At 53.5% G+C, this 14,732-nt stretch overlaps 1 protein-coding gene across 4 annotated transcripts in view; it reads left to right on the top strand.

Annotated features, from left to right (window-relative positions):
• Positions 1-14,732, top strand: part of SEC16B (SEC16 homolog B, endoplasmic reticulum export factor) — a 308,666-nt gene that overhangs the window by 160,209 nt on the left and 133,725 nt on the right. The window lies entirely within an intron of this gene.

Genomic DNA, 14,732 nt, shown 5'->3' with positions numbered 1-14,732 from the left:
CTCCTCTATACACGGCCGTCAGGGGGAGGCTCCTCTATACACGGCCGTCAGGGGGAGGCTCCTCTATACACGGCCGTTACATCTCCGGTCAGAGGGGGGGCCGTCAGGGGGGAGGATCCTCTATATACGGCCGTTACATCTCCTGTCAGAGGGGGGGCTCCTCTATACATGGCCGTCAGGGGGGAGGCTCCTCTATACACGGCCGTTACATCGCCAGTCAGGGGGGGGGCTCCTCTATACACGGCAGTCAGGGGGGAGGCTCCTCTATACACGGCCGTTACATCGCCAGTCAGGGGGGGGGCTCCTCTATACACGGCCGTTACATCGCCAGTCAGGGGGGAGGCTCCTCTATACACGGCCGTTACATCGCCAGTCAGGGGGGAGGCTCCTCTATACACGGCCGTTACATCTCCGGTCAGAGGGGGGGCTCCTCTATACATGGCCGTCAGGGGGGAGGATCCTCTATATACGGCCGTTACATCTCCTGTCAGAGGGGGGGCTCCTCTATACATGGCCGTCAGGGGGGAGGCTCCTCTATACACGGCCGTTACATCACCAATCAGGGGGGAGGCTCCTCTATGCACGGCCGTTACATCGCCAGTCAGGGGGGAGGCTCCTCTATACACGGCCGTTACATCACCAGTCAGAGGGGGGGCTCCTCTATACATGGCCGTCAGGGGGGAGGATCCTCTATATACGGCCGTTACATCTCCTGTCAGAGGGGGGGCTCCTCTATACATGGCCGTCAGGGGGGAGGATCCTCTATATACGTCCGTTACATCTCCTGTCAGAGGGGGGGCTCCTCTATACATGGCCGTCAGGGGGGAGGCTCCTCTATACACGGCCGTTACATCACCAATCAGGGGGGAGGCTCCTCTATACACGGCAGTTACATCGCCAGTCAGGGGGGAGGCTCCTCTATGCACGGCCGTTACATCGCCAGTCAGGGGGGAGGCTCCTCTATACACGGCCGTTACATCACCAGTCAGGGGGGAGGCTCCTCTATACACGGCCGTCAGGGGGAGGCTCCTCTATACACGGCCGTCAGGGGGAGGCTCCTCTATATACGTCCGTTACATCTCAGGTAAGGGGAGAGGCTCCTCTTTACACGGCCGTTACATCGCCAGTCAGGGGGGAGGCTCCTCTATACACGGCCGTTACATCGCCAGTCAGGGGGGAGGCTCCTCTATACACGGCCGTTACATCGCCAGTCAGGGGGGAGGCTCCTCTATACACGGCCGTTACATCTCCTGTCAGGGGGGAGGCTCCTCTATACACGGCCGTTACATCTCCGGTCAGGGGGGAGGCTCCTCTATACACGGCCGTTACATCGCCAGTCAGGGGGGAGGCTCCTCTATACACGGCCGTTACATCGCCAGTCAGGGGGCAGGCTCCTCTATACACGGCCGTTACATCGCCAGTCAGGGGGAGGCTCCTCTATACACGGCTGTTACATCGCCAGTCAGGGGGGAGGCTCCTCTATACACGGCCGTTACATCTCCTGTCAGAGGGGGGGCTCCTCTATACACGGCAGTCAGGGGGGAGGCTCCTCTATACACGGCCGTTACATCGCCAGTCAGGGGGGGGGCTCCTCTATACACGGCAGTCAGGGGGGAGGCTCCTCTATACACGGCCGTTACATCGCCAGTCAGGGGGGGGGGCTCCTCTATACACGGCCGTTACATCTCCTGTCAGAGGGGGGGCTCCTCTATACACGGCCGTCAGGGGGGAGGATCCTCTATACACGGCCGTTACATCTCCTGTCAGGGGGGAGGCTCCTCTATATACGGCCGTTACATCTCCGGTCAGGGGGGAGGTTCCTCTATACACGGCCGTTACATCTCCGGTCAGAGGGGGGGCTCCTCTATACACGGCCGTTACATCTCCTGTCAGAGGGGGGGCTCCTCTATACACGGCCGTCAGGGGGGAGGATCCTCTATATACGGCCGTTACATCTCCTGTCAGAGGGGGGGCTCCTCTATACACGGATGTCAGGGGGGAGGATCCTCTATACACGGCCGTTACATCACCAGTCAGGGGGGAGGCTCCTCTATACACGGCCGTTACATCGCCAGTCAGGGGGGAGGCTCCTCTATACACGGTCGTTACATCTCCTGTCAGGGGGGAGGCTCCTCTATATACGGCCGTTACATCTCCGGTCAGGGGGGAGGCTCCTCTATACACGGCCGTTACATCTCCGGTCAGAGGGGGGGCTCCTCTATACACGGCCGTTACATCTCCTATCAGAGGGGGGGCTCCTCTATACACGGCCGTCAGAGGGGAGGATCCTCTATACACGGCCGTTACATCTCCTGTCAGGGGGGACGCTCCTCTATACACGGCCGTTACATCTCCGGTCAGGGGGGAGGCTCCTCTATACACGGCCGTTACATCTCCGGTCAGGGGGGAGGCTCCTCTATACACGGCCGTTACATCACCAGTCAGGGGGGAGGCTCCTCTATACACGGCCGTTACATCGCCAGTCAGGGGGGAGGCTCCTCTATACACGGCCGTTACATCGCCAGTCAGGGGGGAGGCTCCTCTATACACGGCCGTTACATCGCCAGTCAGGGGGGAGGCTCCTCTATACACGGCCGTTACATCTCCGGTCAGAGGGGGGGCTCCTCTATACACGGCCGTTACATCTCCTGTCAGAGGGGGGGCTCCTCTATACACGGCCGTCAGGGGGGAGGATCCTCTATATACGGCCGTTACATCTCCTGTCAGAGGGGGGGCTCCTCTATACACGGCTGTCAGGGGGGAGGATCCTCTATACACGGCCGTTACATCACCAGTCAGGGGGGAGGCTCCTCTATACACGGCCGTTACATCTCCTGTCAGAGGGGGTGCTCCTCTATACACGGCCGACAGGGGGGAGGATCCTCTATATACGGCCGTTACATCTCCTGTCAGAGGGGGGGCTCCTCTATACATGGCCGTCAGGGGGGAGGCTCCTTTATATACGGCCGTTACATCTCCTGTCAGAGGGGGGGCTCCTCTATATATGTCTGTTACATCTCCGGTAAGGGGGGAGGTTCCTCTATACACGGACGTTACATCTTCGGTCAGGGGGTAGGTTCCTCTATACACGGACGTTACATCTCCGGTCAGGGGGTAGGTTCCTCTATACACGGCCGTTACATCTCCGGTCAGGGGGGAGGCTCCTCTATACACGGCCGTTACATCTCCGGTCAGAGGGGGGGCTCCTCTATACACGGCCGTTACATCTCCTGTCAGAGGGGGGGCTCCTCTATACACGGCCGTTACATCTCCGGTAAGGGGGTAGGTTCCTCTATACACGGACTTTACATCTCAGGTCAGGAGGAGGCTCCTCTATACACGGCCGTTACATCTCCGGTCAGGGGGGAGGCTCCTCTATACACGGCCGTTACATCTCCGGTCAGAGGGGGGGCTCCTCTATACACGGCCGTTACATCTCCTGTCAGAGGGGGGGCTCCTCTATACACGGCCGTCAGGGGGGAGGATCCTCTATACACGGCCGTTACATCTCCTGTCAGGGGGGAGGCTGCTCTATATACGGCCGTTACATCTCCGGTCAGGGGGGAGGCTCCTCTATACACGGCCGTTACATCTCCTGTCAGAGGGGGGGCTCCTCTATACACGGCCGTCAGGGGGGAGGATCCTCTATACACGGCCATTACATCTCCTGTCAGGGGGGAGGCTCCTCTATATACGGCCGTTACATCTCCAGTCAGGGGGTAGGTTCCTCTATACACGGCCGTTACATCTCAGGTCAGGAGGAGGCTCCTCTATACATGGCCGTTACGTCTCCGGTCAGGGGAAGGCTCCTCTATACACGGCTGTTACGTCTCCGGTAAGGGGGGAGGTTCCTGTGTCTCCTCTCTACATGGCCATTACGTCTCTGGTCAGGGGGAGGCTCCTCTATACACGGCCTTCGGGGGGAGTCTCCACTATACACGACCGTCAGGGGGAGGCTCCTCTATACACGGCCGTCAGGGGGAGGCTCCTCTATACACGGCCATCAGGGGGAGGCTCCTCTATACACGGCCGTCAGGGGGAGGCTCCTCTATACATGGCCGTGACATCTTCAGTCAGAGGGGGGGCTCCTCTATACACGGCCGTTACATCTCCGGTCAGGGGGGAGGCTCCTCTATACACGGCCTTTACGTCTCTGGTCAGGGGGGAGGATCCTGTATACACGGCCGTTGCGTCTCTGGTCAGGGGGGAGGCTCCTGTATACACGGCCGTTACGTCTCTGGTCAGGGGGGAGGATCCCCGTCCGTGTCTGCAGCGTCCTCCCCCCCGTGTTTGCAGCGTCCTCCCCTCCCCCCGTGTCTGCAGCGTCCTCCCCCCGTGTCTGCAGCGTCCTCCCCCCCCCGTATCTGCAGCGTCCTCCCCCCCGTGTCTGCAGCGTCCTCCCCCCCCCCGTATCTGCAGCGTCCTCCCCCCCGTGTCTGCAGCGTCCTCCCCACATGTCTGCAGCGTCCTCCCCCGTGTCTTCAGCGACCTCCCTGCGTTTCTGCAGCGTCCTCCCCCCCCGTATCTGCAGCGTCCTCCCCCCGTGTCTGCAGCGTCCTCCCCCGTGTCTGCAGCGTCCTCCCCCCGTGTCTTCAGCGTCCTCCCCCCGTGTCTGCAGCGTCCTCCCTGCGTTTCTGCAACGTCCCCCCCCCCCTGCGGCGTCCTCACCCCGTGTCTGCAGCGTCCTCCCCCCCCCGTTTCTGCAGCGTCCTCTCAGCGTTCCTGCAGTATCCTCCCCCCCCCGTGTCTGCAGCGTCCTCCCCGTCCGTGTCTGCAGCGTCCCCCCCCTGTGTCTGCAGCGTCCCTCCCCCCCCCGTTTCTGCAGCGTCCTCTCAGCGTTCCTGCAGTATCCTCCCCCCCGTGTCTGCAGCGTCCTCCCCCCGCACCTTCTCTCTACCCCTCTCTTTATACTTGTTGTCTATGCTTTATCACACTGGTATGTTTCTCCTTGCTTGGTATCAGAGAGGCTGTAACATCCTCAGTTGGTAGCGGTGGCGGACGTTGTTATATTACATGTATTTTACACGCATTGTGTAGTGTCCTGTACCGCCCTCTCCCTGTACATGTCCTGCACCGCCCTCTCCCTGTACTACATGTCCTGTACCGCCCTCTCCCTGTACATGTCCTGCACCGCCCTCTCCCTGTACTACATGTCCTGCACCGCCCTCTCCCTGTACTACATGTCCTGTACTGCCCTCTACCTGTACTACATGTCCTGTACTGCCCTCTCCCTGTACTACATGTCCTGTACTGCCCTCTCCCTCTACTACATGTCCTGCACCGCCCTCTCCCTCTACTACATGTCCTGCACCGCCCTCTACCTGTACTACATGTCCTGCACCGCCCTCTCCCTGTACTACATGTCCTGCACCGCCCTCTCCCTGTACTACATGTCCTGCACCGCCCTCTCCCTGTACTACATGTCCTGCACCGCCCTCTTCCTGTACTACATGTCCTGTACTGCCCTCTCCCCATGCTACATGTCCTGTACCACCCTCTCCCTGTACTACATGTCCTGTACCGCCCTCTTCCTGTACTACATGTCCTGCACTGCCCTCTCCCTGTACTACATGTCCTGTACCCTTCGTGAAAGCCTGTACTTATTGTACTTGAGTGGTGATGAGTAGTGATAAAGTTTCACCATTAGATGTCGCTGTATTAGGTGTGTGTGTGTGCTCGGATGCTGCACGGCTAAAGTATGTAAATGGTTATTGTTTGTGTGTCACATGGGTCTGTGAACCTATGGGAATGTATTCTTCATCTCTTCTATCATCTCTCGCTCTACTTCTTCTACTGCACTCTTCACCCACTCACAGCTCACCTTAGATACGCTGAGGAAGGAAGTCACAAGGGTGACAGGAAGTGTAGTTCAGACACAGCTCACAGTTTCTTCTCAGTCTATTCTAAATAACACTATGCAGTGTTAGACGGGTCAGAGACAACCACAACCCACGCCGTGGACTAGGAGAGTCACAGTTCAGGACAGTATCCACAGACAGTAGTAAGCTAGGAACTGATCCGGATAGAGCAAAGTTGCTAAGGCCTATGAACTCTTTTTTTTTTTTTTTTTGGAAATCTTTTTCCTCTTTATTGTTTCAGAAAAAAACTAAAATCACATCAGAAACAAGAAACGTTAAATATCTTTTACATCCAAAACAATACACAAAACAATATACATTATCACCACTCCCCCCTCCCCACCAGCCCGCCCCACCCTAACCATGCACGGGAGGAGAAAAGAGAGAAGAAAAAAAAAAAAAGGCACAATAAACTATATAAGCGAGATGTCTACCTTTTATCACCCCTGTCACCCTGATACCATCTCAGGCACTGTTCCCATTCCTTCAAACAAGGGGGCATGGGGGAGATCCATTTTCTCATAATCAAACGTTTTCTCTGATTGCCAGAGGACCCGTTAGATAACCTTGACGTGTCACCCAAAATGAACAGACGAAAATCCTCCTCTAAGGACATCCCCATTTCCAGATTCATCTTTTGCAACACCCCAGACCAATAATGTTTGAGTTTATCACATGACCATAACATATGACTATAGTCCCCTGGGGGTTTTTTTACGCTTTTTTTGATTTTAAGCAAGAAGGCAGGGGTGTAATGCAGTCTATGTACAATGTAGAACTGAATCAGCTGATGGTTTGCCGAAGGCGCAACTTTCCTGATATTACGGTAGACAGTCACCCAATTCACCCGCTCCCCGACATCCTTTTCCCATGCTCTCTCGCTCCCGAAAGTCCCTTTCTGAAAGGAAACATTTGTACAATATCGAGATGCCTTTGGATCTATTTCATAACGCTCTCATTTGGTCTAATGTTAAATTGGCTCTCAATCTATACTCGACATTCCTCAAATCCGATCTCAAAGCACTGGATAGGCGCAGATAGTCAAACCAGCGGGAGTCATTCAGGCCATATTCGCTCTTTATCTGGCTCCATGATTTTATTTTGCCCATGACCACCATATATGTTATCAATTTCAAGTCATGGCCAAGAGTTTCATATAGTGCCCCTACTTTCCCTACCTCCACCAAGCTACGATGATCCCATAGAGGTGAAAAGCTAAGGAAGCCCTTCAAGTCTAAGCACTTTCTGATCTCACGCCATGTTCTAACCAGGGCATCCACCATAGGCCAGTCTTCTTTAGGTCTACCCTCCAAAATACCGGAGTCGAGGATCTGAAAAATATCTAACTGACCATCTATCGCTCCCTCGCTAAGCCGAAAAAAAATTATTCCTCCAATCCAGGAGCCAAAAGGCTTGAGAGGCCAAAAAATATAATTCCATTGAAGGGAGGCCTAACCCCCCTTTATCCTTGAGGACTGTAAGGAGCTCTAGCTTGATGCGAACCCGCTTGCGTCCCCAAATTAAAAAGTTCCATATGTTCTTTATTCTTTTAAAAACCTTCTGGCCTACCCAGGCTGGAGCGGCCCCAAACAAATATAAAAACTTGGGGACGCAAACGGCCTTCAGCAAAACCAGCCTATCCGCTCTGGAAAGGGGCAAATTATGCCAAACCTTCACCTTCTCCTCCATCTCCCTTATCAAAGGAGTAAGGTTGAGATCGCTGAAGGCCGTGATGCTCCGAGAAACCCGTACCCCGAGATATCTAAAGGATTCGCCTCTCCCCAGAACCTGAAGCTGTGGAAAGGTCAAATCCCCTTCAGCATCCACCTGCATTAACACAGACTTTGTCCAGTTTATTGCTAGCCCTGAGTACTGTCCCACCTTCTGGATCAGATCAACAACTTTGGGGATGGCTATAACAGGGTCCGGAGGAACAAAAGCATGTCGTCCGCGTCCAAAGAAATCCTGTCCCCCTCACCCCAAAACCGACTATGTCACGGTCCCGTCTAATAAGACAAGCAACTGGTTCTATCCCAAGGGCGAAGGGTAAGGGGGAGAGGGGACAACCCTGCCTGGTCCCGCGACCAAGCCGAAAAGCGTCTGAGTGGAGACCATTTGCCGTGACTGCAGCCCTTGCATCCCCATACAGGAGTCTCACCATTTCCACATACTCATTTCCCAAGCCAAACCTGTCCATCGCTGCCCAAAGGTACCCCCACTCCACCCTGTCAAAGGCCTTGACCGCGTCCAGTGACAGGATGGAGTGGGAGCCCCCCGCCCCCGACAGCTGCATATTCTCATATAATCTCCTGAGGTTAGATTTTATCTGGCGACCCGGGATAAACCTGGTCTGGTCCTCCCCGATCAGACCTCCCACCACCTTATTCAGTCTACTAGCCAGCACACCAGCATAGAGCTTTATATCTGCATTTAATAATGAAATCGGCCTGTAGGACTCTCTCAAGGGGGTCTTTACCTTCTTTTAGAATCAAAATAATTTCTGCTTCACCCATAGAACTGGGGAGCAGTCCCCCTGAGTCCGAGCCCTGCAGGACTTGCAGGAGCGCTAGAAGCAAAACCTTCTGGTGTCTTTTATATATCTCAAAAGGGATTCCGTCCTGTCCTGGCACGGAACCCCCGGGGGTCCTCGCCAAGACAGCCTCCAGCTCCTCCAATGTAATCGGGGCCCCAAGCATCTCCCTTTGTTCATTCGTAATTACGGGCAAGGAGGCGTGGTTCAACAATCCCTCTAATAACCTATCTTGTTTCCTGCCACTGGAACTATATATTTCCTCGAAAAATTCTCTGAAGGCCACCAAGATGTCACCCGGAGAGTTGATGACCGATCCCCCAGGCAACCGGAGAGCGTGGACTTCCCTTCCCCCCTTCTGATTTCTAATAATCCGCATAAGCCCCTTATTAGGGGTACCTGACTCGAGATAATTTTCCTCGCTGTAAAACCAAGTTGCGCCCTGGCTTTCTCCATAAGGTATTTATCTAGCTCTTCCTGACCTTTGGCAAACTCCTGTTGTGCCACCGGTGTCGGATCCCCCCTAAATTTCTGTGACCTAAGATTATCCTTTAACTCTAATTCTCTTTCTAAACTGCGCTTTTTTACCCTGTATAGTGCCAAAATATTTCCCTCTAATTACAGATTTGAAAGCATCCCAAACTGTGTTTAACGGTGCACTACCATTAACCCTCTAGATTTCTTCTAATTCTTTATCTGATACAAGTGAGACGTCTAATAAATCCAACCAATGTGCATTCAACTTAAATGTGCGACTCGGTCTGCTTCCCTGCGTATCCAGATCCACCAACAATGGGCCGTGATCCGATAAGCAGCGAGGCAGATACTTTATATTGTGAACCCATCTAATCATTTCAGTGTTAACCAAGGCCATGTCTATTCTAGATTGCGTACCACTAGATTTATTCCAGCAGGAAAACCCCTTAACCCCCGGATTTCTTTCCCTCCATAGGTCAATCAGGCCCAGCTCCCGAAGGAGAATAGGGAGGGGGGACTGAGCGACACCACGGACAGGGGAAGAAATCCGCAATCGATCAGCCTGTTCACAGACAACCGCGTTAAAGTCCCCCGATATCAGGAGCGGACAACCACCATATTTATTACTAAATGAAAATACTACTTCGAGAACCTCTGGTCTAAAGGGGGGGGGGGATATATATGAAAGCCAGAACACACTCTATCCCCTCAGCCAGACAGTGTAAACACACACACCTCCCCTCTTTATCTAGAAATTGATCCAACAGCCTCCATTTGATCTTATTATGGACCAGGACTGACACCCCCCTGGAGTAATTGGAGAAGGTTGCATGAAATTGAGACCCCCACCAAGGCCTATGGAGTTTAGCCACTTTTTACTTTACTAAATGTGTCTCTAGGAGGGAAACTATACAGGGCTGATAGTTCTTTATGATTTTCATAATAGCTAACCTCTTACATTTCTCCCCCAACCCCCTAATGTTCCAGTGCAGAATACGGAGCATACCCCACTGCTACGAAGAGAAGAGAAACAGAGAATAAGGGAGGGAAAAAGGAAAAGAAAGAAGGGGAAAAAAAAAAAGGAAAAATTATTAAAAGAAAATAAGAATTTCCCCCGTACGTGGCGCCCCTCGCCCTCCACCCCCCAACCCTGACCCACAAAACATAGAAACATCCAAAAAAATACACAGTAATAGATACCCCCACCCCCCAATCGACCCGTGAATTATCTCGGGTCTCTATACCTGAGTACTAATCCTGGCTACCTCTGGCAGCTATATTCTATCATATACCCTTTTGTTCTAGCCATGCACTGACCTCGGCCGGGGAGGAGAAGAACCAAGCTCTATCATCGTACTGTATTCTTAGCTTAGCAGGAAAAATAAGGGAGTACTTAATGTTCTTTTGCTGCAATCTCTTTTTTACTTGGGAGAACTCTGCTCTTTTGAGTTTCGTGAGCGTAATCAGGGAAGAGAAAGACTCTATTACCATTGTACTTGATCTCTCCGACCTCTCTGGCCTTTCTTAGCACCCTTTCCTTATCCTGAAAGGAGAGGAATTTAAGGAGGAGCGTACGTGGGTAACCTCCGGGCGGAGGGGGCTTAGCGGGGACCCCATGCGCCCGTTCAATCCCATACTTCACAGTTCCTCCAACTGGACCTACTACGGAGCCCAACCACTCCAGCACAAACTCCACTACGCTCCTTCCTTCAGCCCCTTCCGGAAGACCAACAATTCTGACGTTATTTCTCCTCGATCGGTCTTCCAGATCGACCACTTTCCTGTGTAACGTCTCTTTATCCCTCACCAGACCCTCCACCTTCCCCTGGATCTTAGCCATGTTATTCTCCAAGACACTAATTCTGTTCTCAGCCTCACTGAACCTTTCTCTTATATAGGTCCTGTCTAAGCAGACTTATATCGGTCCCTATAACACCAACTTGGTCTGCCACCGCAGAAATAGAGTTATTGTATTTGTCTATCGCAGCAAGGACATCTGCCAACCAGAGGGGCGGGTTGTCCCCACCCCCGACTCCTCCTACCCCCTTTTCGGTGGCACTCTCCCCCCTGTTTTTACCCGAGTCCTTGCTCCTGTCCGTAGTGGGAGAGTTACAGTTTGTCAATTTTGCCAAGACTTTTCCTGTTGTCCTGCTTGGGACTACTACTTTTGTTCGCTCTTTTAGAGGCCATCCTATTTGGAGACCCCCTTCTATATATTTAATCCCTCGAGTGAATCACCTGGCACGCCCTACCCGAGAGGTTCAAACACAAACACTTGAAATACAGATAAATACCCGGGCTACTGGGCTACCGGACAGCAGAACCCTGATAGAAAAATACAAAACAATGAACCTCCCAACAAAAAGAACGTCCAGTTGGCAGATGTGAAGTTGCCAATAATCACCGTTTAGAGACAATATAACGGAAAACAATAGTTCGTATGTTCTAAGACGGAGTTAGCTCCTCCTTTTGACAACAAGTATCATGCTAGGAGAGGATCCCCTCCAACCCACAGGACATCCAATGGTAAGAGGTTAGTATTGTTATTCCAGGAGGGATTTCCAAAGGCAAAGTTAGTGGTGTTTAAAAACCATCAAGCAGCCAAAGAATGTTGTAATGTCAGGAGGGTTACAGTCTCTGCTATAGTTACCTATGAACTCTATCTTGCAGCGCGGTTGTCAGCAGGGAATCCTCAGCAGCTTTGTGTCACCCTAGGAGGACTGTTCAGCCGACACTGGTGGGCATAAGGTGGTGTGAAGACCCCAAAGGTCAATACACGGGCAGAAGTATTCTCTTCTTCTTCCTCAAAGTATTCTTCTACCTCATCCTCCGATATCCCGGCAGAGCACAGTACTACTTAGGTTGGGACTCTCATGACATCCTCCTCTCTGCTACTCTGCTTCTTTGTATGTTTCTACACTGCTCAGTCAGCACGACTGTACTCTCCACTATATTCTTATCACTGATCTGGTAGTTGTATTACCAAGTGTCTTATCAAGTGTACCGTACCCTGCATACAAGATCAAGGACATAACATGCTATTAGAGATGAGTGAACCTGGAGCAGCTGGAGTCCATCCGAACCCGAATGTTCGGCATGTGATTAGCGGCGGCTGCTGAACTTGGATAAAGCCCTAAGGTTGTCTGGAAAACATGGATATAGTCATTGGCTGTATCCATGTTTTCCACATAGCCTTAGCTCTTTATCCAACTTCAGCAGCCACCGCTAATCAAATAACGAACGTTCAGGTTCAGATGGACTCCAGCTGCTCCAGGTTCGCTCTTCTCTAATAGCATGTTATGTCCTTGATCTTGTATGCTTGAAAAAGACCATTGCAGTTGAAACGTTGCTATCTGTGCTGGAATAAAAGTTTTTTCTTTATTCATCTACATCCGCCTCTGTGAGATGCTGTTACCTTTTCTTCTCCTCACACCGACACAGTGTACACTACAGCCTCGGGACATTTCCCCATTCTGTGGGTGGCAGTACCGATAATCTGGGAGGGTCACTACACCACTCTGGCCATCCGTAATATTATCCCAAAGGACCCCACAGCAGCCCGGCAGGACACCGACCACAGAGGAACAAGGTACAACCAGCCCCCTAAACCCACTAAAAGCAGCTGTGTGCCCAACCGGCACTAGCATCACAACATAATATCACTGGGCCCGGCTGTATCTTGGCCAACCACCACCGGAGTGGCGTCACACTTCACCACCTACCAAGTGAACAGCTGCTCCTCCGACACAACACCTCGGGGGCTCACCACACTGCCCTCTCCCTGCACTACATATCCTGCACCGCCCTCTCCCTGCACTACATGTCCTGTACCGCCCACTCCCTGTACTACATGTCCTGCACCGCCCTCTCCCTGCACTACATGTCCTGCACCGCCCTCTCCCTGTACTACATGTCCTGCACCGCCCTCTCCCTGCACTACATGTCCTGCACCGCCCTCTCCCTGCACTACATGTCCTGTACCGCCCACTCCCTGTACTACATGTCCTGCACCGCCCTCTCCCTGCACTACATGTCCTGTACCACCCTCTCCCTGCACTACATGTCCTGCACCGCCCTCTCCCTGCACTACATGTCCTGCAACGCCCTCTCCCTGCACTACATGTCCTGCACCGCCCTCTCCCTGCACTACATGTCCTGTACTGCCCTCTCCCTGCACTACATGTCCTGCACCGCCCTCTCCCTGTACTACATGTCCTGCACCGCCCTCTCCCTGCAGTACATGTCCTGCACCGCCCTCTCCCTGCACTACATGTCCTGCACCGCCCTCTCCCTGCACTACATGTCCTGTACCGCCCTCTCCCTGCACTACATGTCCTGTACCGCCCACTCCCTGTACTACATGTCCTGTACTGCCCTCTCCCTGCACTACATATCCTGCACCACCCTCTCCCTGCACTACATGTCCTGTACCGCCCTCTCCCTGCACTACATGTCCTTTACCGCCCACTCCCTGTACTACATGTCCTGCACCGCCCTCTCCCTGCACTACATGTCCTGTACCGCCCTCTCCCTGCACTACATGTCCTGCACCGCCCTCTCCCTGCACTACATGTCCTGTACTGCCCTCTCCCTGCACTACATGTCCTGTACCGCCCTCTCCCTGTACTACATGTCCTGCACCGCCCTCTCCCTGCACTACATGTCCTGCACCGCCCTCTCCCTGCACTACATGTCCTGCACCGCCCTCTCCCTGCACTACATGTCCTGTACCGCCCTCTCCCTGCACTACATGTCCTGTACCGCCCACTCCCTGTACTACATGTCCTGTACTGCCCTCTCCCTGCACTACATATCCTGCACCGCCCTCTCCCTGCACTACATGTCCTGTACCGCCCTCTCCCTGCACTACATGTCCTGTACCGCCCACTCCCTGTACTACATGTCCTGCACCGCCCTCTCCCTGCACTACATGTCCTGTACCGCCCTCTCCCTGCACTACATGTCCTGTACCGCCCACTCCCTGTACTACATGTCCTGCACTGCCCTCTCCCTGTACTACATGTCCTGTACCGCCCTCTCCCCGTATTATATGTCCTGTACTGCCCTCTCCCTGTACTACATGTCCTGTACCGCCCTCTCCCCGTATTATATGTCCTGTACTGCCCTCTCCCTGTACTACATGTCCTGTACCGCCCTCTCCCCGTATTATATGTTCTGTACTGCCCTCTCCCTGTACTACATGTCCTGTACCGCCCTCTCCCCGTATTATATGTCCTGTACTGCCCTCTCCCTGTACTACATGTCCTGTACCGCCCTCTCCCTGTACTACATGTCCTGTACTGCCCTCTCCCTGCACTACATGTCCTGTACCGCCCTCTCCTTCTACTACATGTCCTGCACCGCCCTCTCCCTGTACTACATGTCCTGTACCGCCTTCTCCCCGTATTATATGTCCTGTACTGCCCTCTCCCTGTACTAAATGTCCTGCACCGCCCTCTCCCTGTTCCGCCCTCTCCCCGTTTTATATGTCCTGTACTGCTGTCTCCCTGTACTACATGTCCTGTACCGCCCTCTCCCCGTATTATATGTCCTGTACTGCCGTCTCCCTGTACTACATGTCCTGTACCGCCCTCTCCCTGTATTACATGTCCTGTACCGTCCTCTCCCTGTACTACATGTCCTGTACCGCCCTCTCCCTGTACTACATGTCCTGTACTGCCCTCTCCCCATGCTACATGTCCTGTACCGCCCTCTCCCTGTACTACATGTCCTGCACCGCCCTGTCCCTGTATTCCATGTCCTGTACCGCCCTCTCCCTGTACTACATGTCCTGTACCGCCCTCTCCCTGTATTACATGTCCTGTACCACCCTCTCCCCATGCTACATGTCCTGTACCGCCCTCTCC

Source organism: Dendropsophus ebraccatus, chromosome 8 (assembly GCF_027789765.1).
Source record: "Dendropsophus ebraccatus isolate aDenEbr1 chromosome 8, aDenEbr1.pat, whole genome shotgun sequence".
NCBI classification, from domain to species: domain Eukaryota; kingdom Metazoa; phylum Chordata; class Amphibia; order Anura; family Hylidae; genus Dendropsophus; species Dendropsophus ebraccatus.
The sequence above is the reverse complement of the archived record's forward strand: the minus strand, read 5'-3'. Positions and strand labels throughout refer to the sequence as shown.